This window comes from Ailuropoda melanoleuca, unplaced genomic scaffold (assembly GCF_002007445.2).
Source record: "Ailuropoda melanoleuca isolate Jingjing unplaced genomic scaffold, ASM200744v2 unplaced-scaffold7568, whole genome shotgun sequence".
Taxonomy (NCBI): Eukaryota; Metazoa; Chordata; class Mammalia; order Carnivora; family Ursidae; genus Ailuropoda; species Ailuropoda melanoleuca.
Genome location: NW_023251258.1, coordinates 78,576 through 97,861, shown reverse-complemented (window position 1 = coordinate 97,861; position 19,286 = coordinate 78,576). Strand labels below are relative to the sequence as shown.

At 39.7% G+C, this 19,286-nt stretch overlaps 1 pseudogene; it reads left to right on the top strand.

Moving 5' to 3' along the window:
• The window catches only part of LOC100476108, a 69,643-nt pseudogene that overhangs the window by 996 nt on the left and 49,361 nt on the right, over positions 1-19,286 (top strand).

The following is a 19,286-nucleotide window of genomic DNA, read 5'->3' as shown; positions in this document are numbered from 1 at the left end:
ACAGGGTGAGGGAGTCCAGAGGCATGGGAATATTCCCAGTCTCTGGGTGTGGAGGTGTGGTGTCAGGACAGCAGGCAGAGTGTTATGAGTGGCCAGGACGGTGGGGTTTGTTCTGACCAAGAAGCACTGCAGGAATTGGGGGAGACATATTGGATTCACATTGGGAGTTTCAGGGGTCTGGGTGTTTGCACAGAGTAAGGCACTTTGCAAGAGACTTGGGAACAGCTGTATTTGGAGACTGTAGAGAATACTTGGGCATGAAGGAACGGGACCTCTTCCAAGAGGTAGAACTCAGATTCCGTAATAAATTGGACATTATAATAAACTGGACACTGGGGTCAGAAGGGAGTTGGAAGGTTAAGTTCAAGGACTGGCCTCTCCTGGGAAATGGTCTCTTTTATCTCCAGGGATTTGGGGTGGAAGCTCAGGTGGGGAACAGTGCCCAGTGTGCTGGGGCCCACCCGTGGCTCCAGCTGCTAGAAGAAGAAGAGCCTAGTGCTGTGGCACCTGGGCTGATCTCAGTCAAGTCAGTGTGCTCATAGTAATTGGGCATAAATGGATGGGAGCCATGAGGAAGCTTCCTCTGGGGGTGGAAAGTGAACTTCAGGGGGACTTGGGAAGTGGGAGGCTTGAATCACTAAGACGGATGGTGCTGAACTGATGAGATGGTGCTGCTTTCAGGAGGCCACGTGGTGGCTGGCAGAGTCCAGGTCACTTAGATGTAAGTGGGATGTGAGTCGCTTATGTGATCCCAGCACTTGGCGTCTCCTGTGCTTAGCTGCTCAGACCCTGCTCATCATACCCTGGATTCCACAAATATCAGGTCCTGGATGGGCTGGCACCCCATACCTTCATCTGTAAAATGGGGCAACTCTGGTGGGGTGGAGTTTTTGTGAGCAGGAGGCAGGAGATGACAGGCTTGGAGAGGGGATCTACAAGGGTGGGGGACAGAAGCAGGCCAGAAGAGTGAGGGGTGGAAAGAGGATAGACTGTGAGTCAGGTCCTTGTCCTGGTCTTTCTTTCCCAAAGGGAAAACATCTGCTCTGGGAGGACAGCAGTGCGGGAGCTGCCTCTGCCCCATACCTGGCATGCTCTCNGCATGTTCTCCCCCTCAGTGTTATAGGGCATCACAGCCCAGCACCTGCCCAGTGACAGACCAGTGACAGATGCCTCTTGTCTCCTTCACTGCTGCTTGACATCAGCACCTTAGTGTCCTGGGGCCTTTAGGGAAGCTTGGAGCTCCAATGTGCCAGGGTGGGGCTGCTAGCCTTAGGAATTGTTCTTAGGTGTGCTGACAGGTAAAGCATTACTACAGATACTTCAGGAGGTAGAGGGGTAGTTTCTGTGGCTGATGGCAAAAAGGTACTGCTAATGTCTGCAGGATTTTGATGGAAACCTGTGTCACATTTAGGTCTCTCAACCATTTTGAGTTTTTCTTTGTGTATGGTGTAAAGGAATGGTCCAGTTTCATTCTTCTGCATGTGGAGTTCCAGTTTTTCCAGTGCCAGTTATTGAAGAGACTTTATTCCATTGGATATTCTTTCCTTCTTTGTAGAAAACTAGTTGACCATAGAGTTCAGAGTCCTTTTCTGGAGTCTCTATACAGTTGCATAGATCTACATGTCTATTTTGGTGCCAGTACCATGCTATCTTGATGATTACAGCTTTGTAATACAGCTTGAAATCAGGCACTGTGATGCCATAAGCTTTGGTATTCTTGTTCAATATTCCCCTGGAGATTCGAGGTCTTTTCTGTTTCTATACACATTTTAGGATTGTTTGTTCCAGCTCTGTGAAAAATGCGGATTCTATTTTGATGGGGATTACATTGAATGTGTAGATTGATCTGTGCAGCATAGAGATTTTAACAATGTTTATTCTTCCAATCCATGAGGAAAGCATATTTTTACATCTTTGTGTCTTCCTCAGTGTCTTTCATAAGTGTTCTGTGATTTCTAGAGTACAGATGCTTTACCTCTTTGGTTAGGTTTATTCCTAGGTATCTTACAGTTTTTGGTGCTATTGTAAATGAAATTGATTCCTTAATTTCTATTTCCTCACTCTAACTGTTACTGCATAGAAATGGAACTGAATTCTTTGAATTAAAGTATCCAGAAAGCTTGTTGAATTGCTTTATAAGTTTCAGCAATTTGGGGGTGGAGTCTTTTGGGTTTTCCACATAAACTATAACGTCATCTGTGAAGAGAGAGTGTTTGAATTCTCTTTTGCCATTTTGAATGCATTTTATTTCTTCTTGTTGTCTGAGTGCTAAGGCAAGGACTTTTAGTACTATGTTGAACAATAGTTCAGAAAGAGGGCATCCCTGTCGTATTTCTGTCCTTAAGGGAAATGATCTCAGGATTTCCCCGCTGAGAATGATATTCATTGTGGCTTTTCATACGAAGCTATGGATAAGAAAACATTAATGAATAACATATAATATTATTAAGGTATGTTCCTTCTATCCTTATATTTTGAAGAGTTATAATCGGGAAAGGATGCTATACTTTGTCAAAAGCTTATTCTGCATCAGCTGAGAGGATCATATGGTTCTTGTCTTTTTGTTTATTAATGTGTGCTATCACATTGAATGATTTCCAAATGTTGAACCACATTGCATCCAGGGAATAAATCCACTTGGTTGTCATGGAGAGTCCTTTAAATGTACTGTTGGGTTGTATTGGCTAGGATCTTAGTGAGTATTTTGACATCAACGTTCATCAGAGATATTGGTGTGTAATTCTCCTTTTTGATGCAGTCTTTGTCTGGTTTCAGGATCAGGGTAATACTAACCTCACAGAACAAGTTTGGAAGTTTTCCAGCCCCTTCTATTTTTTGAAACAGCTTCAGTAGAATAGGTCTGATTTCTTCTTTAAATGTTTGATTGAATTCTACTGGGAGGCCATCTGGTCTTGGATTCATTTTTTGGAAGGTTTCAGATTACTGTTTCAATTTCCTTTGCTGGTCATTGCTCTGTTAAGATTGTCTATTTCATCCTGTTTCAGTCTTGACAGTTTATAAGTGTCCAGGAGTGAATCCATTTCTTTTTGCCTAGTTGTTGGCATACAGTTGCTGGTAATAATTTCTAATAATACTTTCCATTGCCTTGGTGCTAGTCATGATTTCTTCCCTATCATTCATAATTTTATTAAGTTGGATCCTTTCTTTATTCTTTTAGACAAGTCTGGCCAGAGTTTTATCCATCTTATTAATTATTTCAAAGAATCACCTTCGAGTTGTTTTGATCTGTTCTACTGTTCTACTAGTTTCTATTTCATTGATTTCTGTTCTAATCTTTATTATTTCACTTCACCCTCTTCCTTTGGCTTTATTTTCTATTCTTTCTACAGGCACTTTCAGGTGAAAGTTTAGTGTGATCATTTGGAGTTTTTCTAATATTTGAGAAATGCTTGGATGGCTATTTACTATCCTCTTAGGACTACCTTTGCAGTATTCCACAAGTTTGAACCAATGTGTTTTCTTTTTTTTTTAATGTTTTTTTATTATATTATGTTAGTCGTGATACAGTACCTCCCTAGCTTTAGGTGTACAGTTCGATGATTCATTAGTTGCATATAACACCCAGTGCACCATGCAAAATTTGCCCACCTTAATATCCATCACCAGCCTATCCTTATCCCCCACTCCTCTCAACACTGAAGCCCTCAGTTTGTTTCCCCGAGTCCACAGTCTCTCATGGTTCATTCCCCCTTCTGTTCACACCCCCTTTCTTATTCCCTTTTTTCTCCTACTGATTTACCAATTCTTAAGTTCCATAAATGAGTGAAACCATATGATACTTGTCCCTCTCTGCTTCACTTATTTCACTTAGCATTATCTCCTCTAGTCCCATCCATGTTGCAGCAAATGTTGAGAAATAGTTCATTTTTATGGCTGAGTAATATTCCATTGTATATATGGACCAAAACTTCTTAATCCAGTCGTCTGTTGAAGGGCTATCTCAGCTCCTTCCATGATTTAGCTATTGTGGATAATGCTTCTAAGAATTTTGGGCTGTGTAAGGCCCTTCTTTTCACTACGTCTGTATCTTTGTGGTAAATACCCAGCAGTGCAATTGCTGGATCATAGGGTAGCTCAATTTTTAACATTTTAAGGGACCTCCACACTGTTTTACAAAGTCGCTGTACCAATTTGCATTCCCACCAATAATGTAAGAGGGATCCCTTGCTCTACATCCCCACCAACAATTCTTGTTGTCTGCCTTTTCAATTTTGGCCATTCTAACTGGCCTAAGGTGGTATCTCAGTGTGGTTTTGATTTGAATTTCCCTGATGGCTAGTGATTTTGAACATTTTGTCATGTGTCTGTTAGCCATTTGTATGTATTCATTAGAAAAATGTCTGTTTCTATCTTCTCCCCATTTAATGATTTGTTTATTTGTTTCTTGTGTATTGAATTTGAGAAGACCTTTGTAGATCTCAGATACCAGTCTTTTATGTGTCGTGTCATTTGCTAACACCTTCCCCCATTCCGTGGGCTGCTTCTTAGTTTATTTGACTGTTTCCTTGGCTTTTTATTTTGATGAAGTCCCACAAGTTCCTTTTTTCCTCTCCCTTATGATCAGGAACACAACAAGGATGTCCACTCTCATCATTATTATTCCACATTGTACTAGAAGTCCTTGCAACAGCAATCAGAAAACAAAAAGGGATAAAAGGTATCCAAATCAGCAAAGAAGAAGTCAAGCTGTCTCTCTTCTGAGATGATATGATACTCTATATGGAAAACCAAAAATACTCCACACCCAAACTACTAGAAGTTATAGAGGAATTATGTAATGTGGTGGGATAGAAAATGAAAGCTCAGAAATCAGTTACATTCCTATACATGAGCAATGAGACTGAAGAAAGTGAAATTAGGGAATCCATTTCATTTACAAGCACACCAATAATCATACATTATCTCGGAATTAACTTAACCAGAGACATAAAAGATCTATATTCTAGAAACTACAAATCACTCTTGAAAGACATTGAAGAAGACATAAAAAGATTGAAAAATATTCCATACTCATGGATTGGAAGAATTAACATAGTTAAAATGTCTATGCTACCCAGAGCAATTTACACTTTCAATGCCATCCCAATCAAAATACCAATGACATTTTTCAAATAACTAGACCAAACAGCCCTTAATTTTTTGTAGAACCAGAAAAGGCCCTGAATCACCAGGGCATTGTTGAAAAGGAAAAAACAAAGCTGGGGGCATCATGTTGCCAGATTTCCAGCTATACTACAAAGCTGTGATCACAAAGACAGCATGGTACTGGCACAAAGACAGACACGTAGACCAATGGAATAGAATAGAGAGCCCAAAAATGGACCCTCGGCTCTTTGGGAAACTAATCTCTGACACACAGGAAAAAAACACCCAGTGGAAAAAAGTCAGTCTCTTCAATAAATGGTGTTGGGAAAATTGGACAGCTACATGCAAAAGAATGAAACTTGACCACTCTCTCACACCATACACAAAGATAAACTCCAAATGGATGAAAGACCTCTATGTGAGACAGGAATCCATCAAAATCCTGGAGAAGAACATAGGCAGCAACCTCTATGACATCGGCCACAGCAACTTTTTTTCACGAAACATCTCCAAAGGCAAGAGAAACAAAAGAAAAAAAAGAGTTTCTGTTTCAAAACATTGTGATCTGACAATATGCAGGCCTTATCTCAATCTTTTTAATGGTTGAGACCTCATTTGTGATTTAGCATGTGATCTATTACTTAGAATGTTCCGTGTGCCCTCAAGGAGAATGACTATTCTGTTGTTTCAGGATGGATTGTTTTCTGTATGTCTGTGAAGTCCATCTGGTCCAATGTGAACTTCAAAGCCNTCCGTGTGCCCTCAAGGAGAATGACTATTCTGTTGTTTCAGGATGGATTGTTTTCTGTATGTCTGTGAAGTCCATCTGTCCAATGTGAACTTCAAAGCTCTTGTTTCCTGGTTGATCTTCTGCTTAGATGATCTGTCCATTGCTGTGAGTGGAGTGTTGAAGTCTCCTGATATTAAATCATTATATTCGATATGTTTCTTTATTTTGGTTATTAATTGGTTTATATAACTGACTACTCCCATGTTGGGGACATAGATATTTACATTTATTTGATTTTCTTGTTTGATAGACCCTTTAAGTATAATACAATGTCCCTCTACATCTCTTACTACACTCATTGGTTTAAAGATCTAATTTGTCTGGGGCACCTAGGTGGCACAGCGATTAAGCATCTGCCTTCGGCTCAGGGCTTTTTTGCGGCGTTGTGTGATTGAGCCCCAAATCAGGCTCCTCCGCTATGAGCCTGCTTCTTCCTCTACCACTCCCCCTGCTTGTGTTCCCTCTCTCACTGGCTGTTTCTATCTCTGTCAAATAAATAAATAAAATCTTTAAAATAATCTAATTTGTCTGATATGAGCATTGCTACCCCAGCTTTCTTTTGAGGTACTTTGTCATGGTAAATGGTTCTCTATCTCTATACGTTCAATCTAGAGTTTTCCTTAAGTTCAAAATGAGTCCTTTGTAGACAGCATATTGATGGGTCCTGCTCTCTTAACCAATCTGGTTCTCTGTTCTTTTGTTTGGAACGTTCAGCCCATTTACATCACAGTAACTACAAAAAGATATGCACTTAGTGCTATTTTATTGCCTATAAAATACATTTTTATAGGTTGTCTGTTAATTTCTGGTTTGTATTACTCTTGGGGTTTCTCTTCACTTACAGAATCTTTCTTGATATTTCTTGCAGGACTGGCTTGTCAGGCATATATTCTTTCAAAATTGGCCAGTCTTAGAAGCTCTTTCTCTCCCCATTCATTCTGAATGACAGCCTTGATGGATAAAGTATTCTTGGATGCATATTCTTCTCATTTAGTACCCTGGATATGTCTTGCCAGCCCTTTCTGTTTGCCAGATTTCTGTGGATAGGTCTGATGTTATTCTGATGTTCCTCCCTCCATATGTAAGGAACCTCTTCTCCCTAGCTACTCTCAGGATAGTTTCTTTGACCATAAGATTTGCAATCTTCACTCTTTTATGTTGGGGCTTTGATCTCCTTTTATTGATTTTGGAGGGGTCCTCTCTGCCTTCAGACATGAATGCTTGTTTCTTTCCCCAAATCAGGAAGTTTCTCAGCTTTGATTTCCTCAAATATACCTTCTAGCTCCCTCTCTCTACCTCCTAGGGGATCTCAATAATTCTTACATTGGAACGTTTCATGGCATCATTAACCTTTCCAATCATTTTTTTTTCATGTGTTACTACCTGCCTATCTCTGTTTTCCTCAACTTCCCTGTCATCAGCTTATCTTAAGACACTAATTCTCTCATCTGTCTCATTGATCCTAGATGTTAGAGTATCCAGTTTAGACTGTATCTCATTCATAGCAATTTTAAGTTTGGCCTTATTAGATTTCCTTTCTGCCCTTATGATTCCATATTGTCACTTAGGCTTTTCTCAAGCCTAATTATTAACTTTATGATTGCTATCGTGAATTCTTTTTTTAATTTTAATTTTTTTTAAGATTTTTTTATTTGATGGAGAGAGAGAGACACCCAGCAAGAGAGGGGACACAGGCATTGGGAATGGGAGAGGAAGGGCAGGCTCCCAGTGGAGGAGCCTGGTGTGGGCTCGATCCTGGGACTCCAGGATCAGGCCCTGAGCTGAAGGCAGATGCTTAATGCCTGAGCCACCCAGGGCCCCCAACTATCCTGAATTCTAACTCTGGCATCTTACTTATATACACATTGATTAGCTCTGTGGGAGAGAACACTGCCTCTGTTTCTGTTCTGTGTGAGTTCCTTGCTCTTGTCATTCTGTCCAGAAAACGATGGGTGAGCAAATGAACAGAGTCCAAAATATCAACCACGAGTCATCAAGTTGCACCCTAGTAAAAATACAGAGAAGTCAGACCACCACCAAAAACAAAGTCAAAATGAAACCCAAGAATAAAATATTAAAAAGGGCGGAAGGAGATGGGAGACTATAATGTTGCAGTGTGGTCAAAGAGGCTGTTCCACTTGTTCCTGGAGGAATTTTGGTCTCTGTGTTAGAAGACACTACATTTCAAAATTGCAAGGAAACTAAAACTTACATATAAAGATAAAATTTGAATAGAGTGAAACTAAAACTAAAATTGAATGAGGAAAAAAAGGACTAAATGAAGCATATATCTATAAAATCTATAAAAATGTAAATGTGAAAAAAGACAAGTTAAAAAGTGACTATGAAATATCAGTTGGTATAATAAGCATCTAGTTGAAATGAGAAAAATGTACAAATTTTATAAAGGAGAAAAACATAAGGAAAAAAAAAGAAATGTAAAATTTATCTGAAAAATAAAGGTGTAGTGAAGCAACACCTGGAATTCAATATAGTATTTTCCCCTGGTGTTGTAATTTTACAGTCTTGTGGAAACCATAGCCTTGTTGTCCACCTATCTTCCAGTCTATCTTCTGGGGGAGGGGCCTGCCACAGTGTTTCCCAGGTATCCTTGCCTGGGCAGAGTTGTCCCACCCCCTGTCAGGGGGTAGGGCTCAGTGTAAACTGGTCCTGTCTGTGGCTTTTGTTCCCTTAAGCCTTTCTGTGCCTCTTCAGAGGATCAGAGCAAAAATTGCCATGCCCAAACCTCTGGCCCAGAGCAGAAGATCACAGTCTGCCTTTGTGAATAAATCAAAGGGACAATCAGTGCTCACTTCTGTATGCGCCAAAAACCACAGCCTCCTGCTGGGCACACCCATCATAACTCTCTCAGAGGTAATCCCAGGGACCTCAGAGTGCCACTGCCCTTTGTGACTCTAGAACTAAGAGCAGCCACAGGCTCCCAAGCACAGGCTATGCTCCTGGATCACATCTTGGGGTTGCCCTAAAGTCCTTTCTGGGCCACTACTGCCTTGCAAGGTTTTGCCCGATTGCAAGCGCAGGTTCAATTCTTTTTCAGGCTGCTCAGGAAAAGAGCGATTACCGTTCAGCCTGGCTCATGGTTTATGATGACCAAAGCTGAGAGACCCTTCCTGAGCTCACTGATCATAACCTGCTACCTGGCTCCACAGTTCAGGAACTCTACATGTTCAGGCACCCCCCTTTTCTCTCTGTAGCTCCTTGTATTTCAATACCACAATGCCATACCTAGAATTCTGCCTTTTCCTTTCCAGAGCCCCTTTCAGAGAGAGATGTCTCTCATTAGAGAAGATTTCTAAAGGTTCAGATTTTGAGCACTGGTGTTAGATTATTTTCCAAGAGCCAGCTCATGGAGGCTCCCTTCCCCTTCTATTTATCTTCTGATATCTCCCCACAGATTTCTGACTCCACACCTCCTACCTCATGACAGGTAATGTTTTTTCTGCTTGTAGAGATCCAGATATATATTCTTAAATGTCAGGGTGATTTCATGGGTGTCCAAAATGGTTTGTAGATATCCAGCTAAATTCAGGGGACCAGTCGAAATGGAGTCTCTTACTCTTCCAAAATCCTGCCTCCCTCCTCACCTTTGATAAGTTCTTTTTATATTTTGAGTAGTAACAGCTTATCATACCTGTCATTTGCAAATATCTTCTCCCATTCTGTAGGTAACCTTTTAGTTTTTTCAATTGTTTCTTTTGCTGTGCACTGGCTTTATATTTGATGAAAACCCAATAGTTTATTTTGTTTTTGTTTCCCTTGCACCAGAAGTCATGTCTATAATGAAGTTGCTATGGTCAAGGTCAAAGAGATTACTACCTATGTCCTCCTCTAGGATTTTAATAGTTTCATGTCTCACATTTAGGTCTTTTAGCCATTTTGAATTAATTTTATATGGTGTAGGAAAGGGGTCCAGTTTCATTCATTTGCATGTTTCATTCAGATTCCTAATACCTTTTATTAAAGAGACTGTCATTTTCCCATTGAATAATCTTTTCTGCTTTGCTGAATATTAAATGACCATATAGCTTGGGCTCACTTCTGAGGTTTCTATTCTGTCCTATCAATCTTCTATTTTTGTGCCAGTATCATACTGTCTTGTTCTCTACATCTTTGTAATATAACTTGAAGTCTGGAATTAGGATGCCTCCAGCTTTGCTTTGCTTTCCAAGCTTTTTTGGGCTACTAAGGGTGTTTTGCAGTTCCATATATATTTTAGGATAGTCTGTTCTACCTCTGAGGCAAACGCTTTTGGTACTTTCATCGGGGTTTCATTAAATCTGCACATTTCAGTGGGTTGTATAGACATTTCAACAATGTTTGTTCTTCCAATCCATGAGCATGGAGCATCTTTCCATTGAATTAGGATGCCTCCAGCTTTTCTCATCCGTGTTTTATAGTTTTTTTAGTAAAAACCTCTTTGGTTAGGTTTATTCTTAGGTATCATGGGTTTTGGTGCAATTTTAAATGGGATTGTTTCCTTGATTTCACTTTATGCTGCTTAATTATTGTTATATAGAAACACAAAAGATTTCTATACCTCGATTTTGTATCCTATGAATCTGCTGAATTCTTGTATTAGTTCTAATAATTTCTTCTTTTTTGAAATTTTTATCATTTAAAATCAATTAATTAACATGTAGTGTGTTATAGGTTTCAGAGGTAGAGTTTAATGATTCATCAGTTGCATGTAACACCCAGTGCTCATTACATCAAGTGCCTTCCTTAATCCCCATCACCAAGTTACCCCTTCCCCCACCCATCTCCCCTCCTGTGAACCTCAGCTTATTTCCTGTAGTTAAGAATCCCTTATGGTTTGTCCCCCTCTATGATTTACTCCTATTTTATTTTTATCTCCCTTCCTCTATGATCCTCTATAATGTTTCTTATATTTCACATATGAGTAAAATCATACAATATTTTTCATTCTCTGACTGACTTACCTCTCTTAGCTTAATACCCTCTAGTTTCTTCTACATCATTGCAAATGGTGAGATTTCATCCTTTCTGTTTGCTGAGTAATCTATTTTACACATATATCACCTTTTCTTCATTCATCTGTCAATGGACATCAGGGCTCATTCTATATTTTGTCTACTGTGGATATAGTTGCTATAAACATTGGGGTGCAGGTGCCCCTTCAAATCACTATATTTGTATCCTTTAGATAAATACCTAGTAATGCAACTGATGAGTCATAGGGTAGCTCCATTTTTACTTTTTGAGGAACCTCCATTCTCTTTTCCAGAGTGGCTGTACCAGTTTGCATTCCCCACAACAGTGTAAGAGGGTTTCCCTTTCTCTGCATGCTCACCAACTTGTGCTGTTTCATGCCTTGTTCCTTTTAACCATTTTGACTGGTGTGAGATGGGAATTCATTGTGTATTTAATTTGTATTTTTTTATTTGATTTGTACTCATACACATATTTTCATGTATCTGTTGACCATTTGTATGTCTTCTTTGGAGAAGTGTCTTCTGCCCATTTCTTGACTGGAGTTTTTGGGTTTTGGGGGTGTTGAGTTTGACAGGTTCTTTGTAGATTTTGGATACTAGCCATTTATCTGATAAGACACTTACAAATATCTTCTCTCATTCTGTAGGTTGTCTTTTAGTCCTAGAAACATATAAACTACCAGAACTGAAACAAGAAGAAATATAAAACCCAAAAAGACCCATAGCAAGCAAGGAAATTGAGGCAGTAATTAAAATCTCCCAACAAACAAGAGTCCAGGACCAGATGAACTCCAGTAAAAGTCTACCAAACATTTAAAGAAGAATTAATATCTATTCTTCTGAAGCTGTTTCAGAAAATAGAAATGGAAGGAAATTTTCCAAACTCATTCTATGAGGCCAACATTACCTTGACCCCAAAACCAGACAAAGACCCCCCAAAAAAGGAGAATTACAGACAAATATACTTGATGAACACAGGTGCCAGTATTTTCACCATGATACTAGCCAATAGGATCCAACAATACATTAAAAGGATTATTCACCACAAAGAAGTGCTACTTATTCCTGGGCTGCAAGGGTGGTTCAACATCCAAAATCGATCAAGGTGATACACTACATTAATATAAGAATGGACAAGAAAAACATAATGCTCCCAATAGATGCAAAGAGTATTTGATAAAATACAGAGTTCTTCCTTGATTAAAACTCTCTGCAGTGCAGGTATAAAGGGAACATACTTCAATATCATAAAAGCCATATACAAAAAACCCAGAGTTAACATCATCTAAAATTTTTCTCTAACATCAGGAAAATGACAGGGATGTCCACTCTCACCACTGATATTCAACATAGTACTAGAAGTCCTAGCCTGAGCAATCAGACAACAAAAATAAATAAAAGACATCTAAATTACAAAGAAGAAGTCAAACTTTCACCCTACACAGGTGACATAATACTGTATGTTGAAAACCCAAAAGATTCCACCCAAAAATTGCTAGTAATCATACAGGAATTCAGCAAAGTGGCAGGATATAAATCAATGCACAGAAGTCAGTTGCATTTCTATACAGTAACAGTGAGATAGAATAAACAGAAATTAAGGAATCAATCCTATTCAGAATTGCACAAAACCTGTAAGATACCTAAGAATAAATGTAACCAAAGTGGTAAAAAAAAAAAATCTGTGCTCTGGAAGCTATAGAGCACTTATGACTGAAATGGAGCAAGACACAAAGAAATGGAGAAATATCCCATACTTATGGATTAGAAGAACAAATACTGTTAAAATGTCTATACTACCCAAATCAATCTACACATTCAATGTGATCCCTACCAAAATACCACCAACATTTTACACAGAGCTGGAACAAAAAATCCTAAAATTTGTATGGAACCAGAGAAGACCCAATATTGTCAAGGGTATGTTAAAATGAAAACTGAAGGAGTTAAGATGGCAGAAGAGTAGGGAACCCCTTTTTCATCTGGTCCCCTGAATTGAGCTGGATAGATACCAGACCAACCTGAACATCCATGGAATCAGAGAGAGATGCAGGAAGATATATCTGGATCTATACAAATGAACATCTCCAGTGCTGAGTATTGAGGTACAAAGCAAGGAGCCGTGAAACCGTGCACAGATTTTGGAAGATAAATGGAAGGGAGAGGGAGACACCATGTCCAGGTGCTGGGAAGCGGTAGCCACCTGCACCAGATAGCAGGCAGACTCGTGGACAGCACCCGTGAGAAAACAGACTGTGACTGTGAGTGGAAAACGCGTGCCTCCAGACTTCTCACAGAACTCCCGTGTGCTCACAGGAACCAGACTGATACCGGGAGCTCCAGGAGCACATGGGGGTGGCTGGCGGTGTCAGAAACACAAAGAACAGACACGCCGGCCCTGGAAGTGAGAGCAGGGATGCTGGGTGTGGGGCGCACATCCGGGGACACTTCAGGGTTGAGCAGCACCAACAGAAACAGAGTTACAGTGGCCAGATCATCAGTGGAGAATGGCCCGTGATCCCCTCTGTTCTGTGACAGAGGCTGAGATTAGGACACTGCTGCTCTGTCTCTCAGAAAAGGCACAACAAACTGCCAGGGAAAGCCACCAGAGAACAAAAGCCTGGAAATACCATCTCACAGTGAGCCCATCCCCATCCCCCCTCGCAGGGCACATGGAGACTCTACCCAAACAGGGTTGCCTGAGTATCAGAGTAGCAGGACCCTCCCCCAGAAGTCAGGCTGAAAAATCAAGAAGCCCACATCCCTAAGATCCCTATAAAAGAAGGAAGCACGGCCTTGGTCCTGGTCAATAATTTGGGCTCTGGACAACCCTGCAAACTCTCCTCATCAAAATGATGAGAAGGAGAAATCAACCCCAGCAAAGAAAAGACAATGAGTCTGTGGCCTTTGCCACAGAAATAATGGATATGGATATAACCAAATTATCAGAAATGGAATTCAGAGTAACAATGGTCAAGATGATGTGTAGACTTGAGAAAAGAATTAATGAAAATGTTAATGAGAATATAGAGTCTCTAAGGGCGAAAATGAGAGCGAATCTGGCAGAAATTAAAAATTCTATGAGCCAAATGCAGTAAAAAATAGAGGCTCTGACTGTCAGGGTGAATGAGACAGAGGAACGTATTAGCGAATTGGGTTAGAAGAAGAAAAAATGAAAATAGAAGCTGGACTTAAAAAAATCCACACCCACAAATGTAGGTTATGGGAGATTACTGACTCAATGAAAAGATCCAATGTCAGAATCATCCGCAACCTGAGGGGGTAGAGAAAAACAGAGGTCTAGAAGAGATATTTGAACAAATTGTAGCTGAAAACTGCCCTAATCTAGTGAGGGAAGCAAACATTCATGTCGAAGAGGCAGAGAGGACCCCTCCCAAGCTCAACCACCACAAACCTACCCATGTCACGTCATAGTGCAATTTGCAAATATTAGATCCAAAGTACAGTATTGAAAGCAGCCAGGGCAAGACATTTCTCACATACCAAGGCAAAGGTATCAGAATTATGTTAGACCTGTCTACAAAGACCTGGAATGAGAGAAAGGGTTAGGGGGGCATTTTTAAAGCTCTTACAGAGAAAAACACGCAGCCAAGGATCCTTTATCCTGCAAGGCTGTCATTCAGAATTGATGGAGAAGTAAAGAACCTCCCAGAATCGCCAGTCATTAGCCAATTTTGTAGCCACAAAAGGGCCCCAAGAGTGATACAGAACAGAGAGTCACAGCCGATACAAACAAAGACTTTACTGGCAACATGGCATCATTAAAATCATATCTCTTAGTATTCAGCCTCATTGTGAATTGCTTAAATGCTCCCATGAAATGCCACAGGATTGCAGATTGGATAAAAAGAAATGACCCATCCATTTGCTGTCTAAAAGAGATTCATTTTGAATCCAAAGATACATTCAGACTGAAAGTAAAGGGAAGCAGTACCATCATTCACACAAATGGTCCTCAAAAGAAAGCTGGGGTAGCAATTCTCATATCAGATAGATTGGATTATAAACTAAAGACTATTGTAGGAGACTAGAAGGGCACTATATTATTCTTAAAGGATGCATCCAGCAAGTGGATATGACAATTATAAATATCTATACCCCCAACAGGGAAGCAACAAGATACACAAGCCAACTCTTAATCAGAATAAAGAGAAATATAGATAAAAATACATTAATAGTAGGGGACCTCAACACCCCACTATCAGAAATAGACAGATCACCCATGCAGAAAATTGACAAAGAAGCAAGGGCTTTGAATGACATACTCGATGAGTTGTACCTCATAGATATATATAGAACACTACACCCCAGAACCAAAGAATACTCCTTCTATTCTAATGCCTATGGAACATTCTCAAGAATAGACCATGTTCTGGGTCACAAAACAGGACTCAACCGATACCAAAAGACTGAAATTATTCCCTGCATATTTTCAGACCACAACGCTCTGAAATTGGAACTCAACCACAAGGAAAAAATTGGAAGAAACTCAAACACTTGGAGACTAAGAAAAATCCTGCTCAGGAATTATTTGACAAACCAGGAATCAAAAATCAATTTAGGGGCGCCTGGGTGCCACAGCAGTTAAGCGTCTGCCCTCAGCTCAGGGCGTGATGCCAGCGTTCTGGGATCGAGCACCACATCTGGCTCTTCTGCTATGAGCCTGCTTCTTCCTCTCCCACCCCCCCTGCTTGTGTTCCCTCTCTCGCTGGCTGTCTCTATCTCTGTCAAATAAATAAAAAATCTTTAAATGTTTAATTGATTTTAAACAATTTATGGAGACCAACGAGAATGAAAACCCAATTGTCTAAAACCTATGGGATACTGCAAAGGCAGTCCTAAGGGGGAAATACATAGCCATCCAAGACTCACTCGAAAGAATAGAAAAATCTAAAGTGCAGTTTTTATATTCTCACTTCAAGAAGCTGGAACAGCAACAGAGGGACAGGCCTAATCCACTCACGAGGAAGCAGTTGACCAAGATTAGAGCAGAAAACAATGAATTAGAAACCGGAAGTATATTGGAGCAGATCAACAGGACTAGAAGCTGGCTCTTTGAGAGAATCAATAAAATTGACAAACCACTGGCAAGACTTATCAAAAAGAATAGAGAAAGGACCCAAATTAATAAAATTATGAATGAAAAGGAAAGGTCATGACAAACACCAATGAAATTGTGAGGATTATTGGAAACTTTTATCAAAAGCTATATGCCAATAAACTAAGCAATCTGGAAGAGATGGAGGCATGCTTGGTAACCTATAAACTACCAAGATTGAAACAGGAAGAAATTGATTCCTTAAACAGGCCAATTAATTATGAAGACATTGAGTCAGTGATAAACAACCTTCCAAATAACAAAACTCCAGGCCTGGATGGTTTTCCTGGGGAATTCTAACAAACATTCAAAGAGGAAATAATACCTATTCTCCTAGAGCTATTTCAAAAAAATAGAAACAGAAGAAATTCTACCAAACTAATTCTATGAGGCCAATATTAACTTTACCCAAACCAGGCAAAGACCCCATCAAAAAGGAGAATTACAGACTGATTTCCCTAATGAACATGGATGCCAAAATCCTCAACAAGATCCTTGCTAATAGACTCCAACAGTACATTAAAAGGATTATCCATCATGACCAAGGGGAATTCATACCTGGGATGCAAGCGTGGTTCAACATTCACAAATTGATCAGCGTGATAGATCATATCAACAAGAAAAGAGTAAGGAACCATATGATCCTCTCAATTGATGCAAAAAAACATTTGACAAAATACAGCATCCTTTCCTGATTAAAACCCTTCAGAGTGTGGGATTAGAAGGTACATTTCTCAATCTCATAAAAACCATCTATTAAAAGCCTTCAGCAAATATTATTCTCAATGGAGAAAAGCGGAAGCCTTTCCCTTAAGATCAGGAACACGACAAGAATGCCCACTCTCGCAACTATTATTCAACATAATACTAGAAGTCCTTGCAACAGCAATCAGAAAACAAAAAGTATAAAAGGTATCCAAATCGGCAAAGAAGAAGTCAAAATATCTGTCTTCAGAGATGACATGATACTCTATATGGAAAACACAAAAGAATCCACTCCCAAACTATTAGAAGTTATAGATCAATCAAGTAATGTGGCTGGATACAAAATCAATGCTCAGAAATCAGTTGCATTTCTATACCGAATAATGAGACTGAAGAAAGGGAAATTAGGGAATCCATCCCATTTACAATAGCACCAAAACCCATACGTTACCTTGGAATTAACTTAGACACGTAAATCATCTATATTCTAGAAACTATAAATCACTCTTGACTTTGAGTGAAGCCATTGAGGAAGACACAAAAAGATGGAAAAATATTCCCTTCTCATGGATTGGAAGAATTAACATAGTTAAAATGTCCATGCTACCCAGAGCAAACTACACTTTCAATGCTAACCCGATCAAAATAGCAATGACATTCTTCAAAATACTGGAACAAACAGCCCTTAAATTTGTGTGGAACCAGAAAAGGCCACGAATCTCAAAGGAAGTGTTGAAAAGGAAAAACAAAGCTGGGGGCATCACAATGCTGGATTTCAAGTTGTACTACAAGGCTGTGATCACAAAGACAGCATGGTACTGGCACAAAAACAGACACATAGACCAATGGAACATAATAAAGAACCCGGAAATGGACCCTCAGCTCCTTGGGCAACTAATCTTTGATAAAGCAGGAAAAAACATCGGGTCAAAAAAAGTCTCTTCGATGGATGGTGCTGGAAAATTGGACAGCTACATACAAAAGAATGAAACTTGACCACTCTCTCACACCATACACAAAAATAAACCCCAAATGGGTGAAAGACCTCAATGTGAGACAGGAATCCATCAAAATCCTAGAGGAGAACATAGGCAGCAATCTCTACAACATTGGGCAAAGCAACATTTTTCATGACACATCTCCAAAGGCAAGAGATAGGTAAGATAAAATGAACTTGTGGGACTTCATCAAGACAAAAAGCTTCTGCCCAGCTAAGGAAATATTCAAAAAAACTAAGCGGCAGCCCACGGATTGGGAGAATATATTTGCAAATGATACTACAGATAAAGGACTGGTATCCAAGATCTACAAAGAACATCTCAAACTCAATGCACAAGATACAAATAAGAAATCAAAAAATGGGCAGAAGATATGAACAGACACTTTTCCAATGAAGACATACAAATGCCTAACAGGCACATGAAAAAATGTTCCTAATCATTAGCCATCAGGGAAATTCAAATCAAAACAACACTAAGATACCACCTTATGCCAGTTAGAATGGCAAAAATGGAGAAGGCAAGAAACAACAATTGTTGGAGAGGATGTGGAATAAGGGGATCCCTCCTACATTGTTGGTGGGAATGCAAGTTGATACAGCCACTCTGGAAAAGAGTGTGGAGGTCCCTTAAAAAGTTAAAAATTGAGCTACACTATGACCCAGTCATTGACTACTGGGTATTTAACCCAAAGATACAGACATAGTGAAGAGAAGGGCCTTATGCACCCCCATGTTCATAGCAGCATTGTCCACAATAGCTAAATCGTGGAAGGAACCGAGATGCCCTTCAACAGATGAGTGGATTAAGAAGGTGTGGTCCATATATACAATTTAGTATTGCTCAGCTATCAGAAAAAAAGAATTCTCAACATTTGCTGTAACATGGACGGCACTGGAGGAGATAATGCTAAGTGAAATGAGTCAAGCAGAGAAAGACGATTATCATATGATTTCTCTCATCTATGGAACATAAGAAGTAGGAAGATCGGTAGGGGAAGAAATGGTTGAAGAAAGGGGGGGTAATCAGAAGCGGGAATGAAGCATGAGACCACTATGGAGTATGAGAAACAAACTGAGGACCTCAGAGGGGAGGGGTGGGGGAATGCGATAGACCGGTGATGGGTAGTAAGGAGGGCATTTATGGCATGGTGCACTGGGTGTTATACACAACTAATGTATCATCAAAGTTTACATCAGAAACCAGGGATGTACTGCATGGTGACTAACATAATATAATACAAAAAAACATTTAAAAAATGAAAACTGAAGCAGGGGGCATCATTATTCTGGACTTCAAGTTGTATTAAAAAGCTGTAATCATCAAATAGTACAGTATGGGCACCAAAACAGACACATAGATCCAAGGAACAGAACAGAGAGCCCAAAAAATGACCTCTATGGCAACTAATCTTTGACAAAGCAGTGAGAATATAAAATGAAAAAAAGACAGTCTCTTCAACAAATGGTATTGGCAGTGTTAGACAGCCACATTCAAAATAATCAAACTGGACCATTTTCTTACATCATACACAAAAATAATCTTAAAATGGATGAAAGACCTAAATGTAAGACAGGAATACATCAAATCCTAGA